Genomic DNA, 4,183 nt, shown 5'->3' with positions numbered 1-4,183 from the left:
AACATAAAATATAATTGACATGAAAAAAAGGAGAATCTTAATTCCCCACTATAAAAATGGCCAAATGAAAACATTTATTCCCAACGCACGTAGACATGTTCTTATTTTTACCATTGTTGGGAATCCTTATATTCCTTAAGATCTTCATCATTGAAGAAGGGTTTGGGGGGTATCTTTAGGCACATGAGGAAGTATTCTTTTTTATATTGAGTTATGTTTAATATCCTTTAGGGTTTTCACTAAAATATTAATGTTATAAACTTCTATACAAACTATTTCAAACATTTTATTCATTAGAAACAATTTATGAATAATTTCCCATCATTGATGATCAATTTCCTCCATATTATGTGCTATGAACAATTTGTTCAACAAAAAGGTTTCGCGAAATTGAAATTTTTGGTAACCTTGGATTGAAGGAACCTGATGTTCAAAATCGAGTCCCCCAATTCTACTTCATCACGTTGACTAGAGAAATTACTCATTTTATACATAATTGAGTTTTCAGTATGGAAAATGTTTTCCTTGATAGCAATATAGACATATTAGTAACATTGGATTGAGGGAACCCGATGTTCAAAATAGAGACCCCCATTTCTACTTCAAAACGTTAACTGGATAAATTACTCATTTTATACCTAACCGAGTTTTAAGTATGGGAAATGTCTTCCTTGATAGCAGTATAGAAATAATAGTGTCAATTAGATGTCGCATTCATGGCATCACAAGAATATTATGAAATGAGGGATATTCTAGTGCAGGGATCATTTGGAGCTTTTTTGGTCACTTGTTTGAGCTTTCATTTGTTGGGATCATAGTTCATTGCTAGAGTTTAACATTTCAATTTGAGGACATTAGATAAGAACTACAGAGGGGTGGTGATAATGAGGGACAAACATAATGGTTGGGGGATGGTGTGGAGTGAAGACGATAGCTACCCACTTAGAGAGAAAAAAAAATGAAAGACGCCTCCTAGATTAACACATGAATTTCCCTATTTGTAGTTTGGATTTTCCTACCCAAGTCTGGTGTTGAGCTAAATTAGATGACAAGACAATGAAAAGGAATAAACCAACAATAAAATTAAAGTAAAATATATGAAACAAACCTGGAAGCAATACCAAAGAATTCGTGAAGCCAACCATTCTTTATTCCTCTATGCATAATTTTTTGCATGATGAATGAACCATTTAAACTTAGAGAGAAAAAAATGAAAGAGGCCTGCTAGATTAACACATGAATTTCCCTAATTGTAGTTTGGATTTTCCTACCCATGTTTGATGTTGAGCCAAGTTAGATAACAAGACAATGAAAAGGAATATACCAACAATAAAATTAAAGTAAAATATATGAAACAAACTTGGAAGCGATACCAAAGAATTTGTGAAGCCAACCATTCTTTATTCCTCTATGCATAATTTTTTGCATGATGAATGAACCATTTAAACATATGCCACTTTTTGAGGCATGATGGTGCATGTGATGGGATTAATGGTCAAATAATACCATCTAAGAATCAAATGGAAGGCATATGCAACAAAATCTCCCATTCTAAACACCATCCAAACCCTATTTATTGCATCATGCAATCCACATGGATATTTCATCTTGTTTAGTTTGGGGCTTGTGACACCTCATTTGATAAAGTTATGACTACTACATTATTGTAATTATAAAATTTAATTATAAGCTAAGAATAATTGAGTCAAGGTGTGCTTCCGAGTATGGTGGCAATGTTGCAATGATGCAAGTGTGTTTTCACAAACATTTACATGGCTCAATTAACATAAATAAAATAAATACCTATATGATTTAGAATTCAATTTGTTGTATTGTATTTTTATGTTTAATAATAAAATTACAAACAAAATTTTCCAACAAATTACAAACAACGGTGACAAATGAGTTGCCACAATGGTGACCAGTGAGTTGTCACAATAGCGACCCAGATAAGTGTCGTTATGGCAACTCATTGGTCATCGTTGCACCAACTCGCTTGTCATCGTTTTGACAACTCCCTAGAACAACATCCTGCAAATTTGTTAGAAGGAGCAAAAATAATGCAGATAATTTGTAGAAAATGCAAATAATTAGTAAGAAAAAATGAATTTACCTTTACAAACAGTAACCCTCTCTGTAAAATGGTAACCTTGTCGTCAATTGAGCCTACTCCACGAAATTCAGAGAGAATTTTCTCTATCTTGCTCGGCAGAGCAGAAATGCACTCGATGAATTTCTGAAAACAATAGGCAAAAGCTCGACAAAATGAAACGGGCCTTCCGGGGCGCAGTAGATTGTAGATGGAAATTGTGGTAAGAATCCGCGCATGGTTTCCTATCTGAAAATGGAATCTTCGATTGTAGATGGAAATTGCAACAAGAATCTACGTGTGATTTCCTCTCTGAAAATGGTAGCTTCGATTGTAGATGGAAATTGCAACAAGATTCCATGCCTGATTTCCTTTCTGAAAATGACGGCTCCGATTGTAAATGGAAATTGTGGGCAACTTCCTAAAAATTGAGAATGGCAAGCGAGTTCCTGAAAATGGAGAATGGTGTCTTTGAATGAAAATGGAGAATGGTATCTCTGAAGGAAATGGGTCTTTCGTTGGGCACTCGACGGAATCAAATGGGGCTTTCGAAGAAAATCTCGGCAGAAAAATCTTTGTGAGAAGCTCTGTCCTCCCACATGCAGTATATTTTTACAAATTGTATATTATATGTAGCCATAAATTTTGGTATTCAAATTTCAAATTTATGCCACCACCTGTAAACATCTCCCTTACTCCGTAAACATACATCTCCCTTACTCCGTAAACATTCAATGGGTGGTCATTGATGAACTTTAGGAGTTGTCACTTCGATGATCTCGTGCCAAATGGTTGTTGGTGTTACGTAGATGACGACGGTGACCCAGACAAAGAGGGAGACTGAGAAGTTCATAAGTTTTCATTTGGCAACAGAAGCGATCCAAAGGACCCACATCACGAAGGGGGTCGCCGAAGGGGCCTCACGAGTGACGAGTGGGCATGAAAGATGGAGGGTGTTTCGTCGACCCATTAGCTTACTCCAAAAAAAAAGTGAAATATAAAAATATATATATAAAAAACACATCCAAAAAAAATCAAGCATAAAAAAACCTCATAAAATAATAATAATAAATAAAAAATAAAAAAAAAAAAAACAAATTAGATAATTAAAAAATAAAAAAACAAATCAAAAACAATTTTAAAAATTAAATTAAAAAAAATGGTTTACAATATAAATTAAAAACAAACCCAAAAAAAACATTTATATTTTTTTTTATAAATATTTAAAATTAAATTAAACAAAAAACATTAAAAAAATATTAAAAAAATACATTAAAATTTTTAAAAATAATAATAATGATTATCCTTCGACCCCCACCTGTGGAAGGGCCAATTCTAAGAATTAGCCCTCGAGTAGCGGAAGGGCCGATTCTAAGAATTAGCCCTCCAGTAGCTAGGGGCCAAGAATTAGCCGTCTACTAGTTAGGGGCCAAAAGACTGTCATTGACTTTTTTCTTTTTGTTTTTAATGGCCTTTTTTAATTCTAATTTTCCTTTTAGTTTTTTTTAATGTTTTTTTCTATATTTTTTTATTTATTTATTTTCCTCATTTGAATTTTTTTATTATTCTTTATTTATTTATTTACTTTATGTTTTTTTAATTTTATTGTTGTTTTTTAATGTTTTTTTATATTATTTATTTTTATTTTTAGCGAGAATGAGTATATTTTTATATAAAATGAGCTACAAGGTATTTTCAAGCCTACTAAAAGTTGTTGATACATCAATTGTTATGCTTTCCTTCTATAAGAGTTTTCACTATAGTTCTCACAATGACATTCATTAGTGGATGGGTCTTGCTTCAAGTTGAGGAACCTCTATACCAAATTGATTGAGATTGATGGGTTGGAAATGTGATCGTAATATTCTTTTGGGTACTATATATTATATTATTTTTGGGTACTATATTTTTTAGGTTGGTGTGATTTTAATATTTTTGTGTGCCTTAATTTCTTCAATTCATTGAGTTTGAACCTTGTTAAAAGAGTGACACTAGTGAAGGTTGTTACATTGATTGAGTGGAAAATTACATTAACTGATTTACTGGTTTGTGTAATTTAAAATGCCTTAAGGTCAACAATCACGTTTAAGAGAG

The sequence above is a fragment of the Pinus tabuliformis genome, chromosome Q (genome assembly GCF_031772625.1).
Source record: "Pinus tabuliformis cultivar Carrire ecotype Pingquan chromosome Q, CPIR1, whole genome shotgun sequence".
Taxonomy (NCBI): domain Eukaryota; kingdom Viridiplantae; phylum Streptophyta; class Pinopsida; order Pinales; family Pinaceae; genus Pinus; species Pinus tabuliformis.
The sequence above is the reverse complement of the archived record's forward strand: the minus strand, read 5'-3'. Positions refer to the sequence as shown.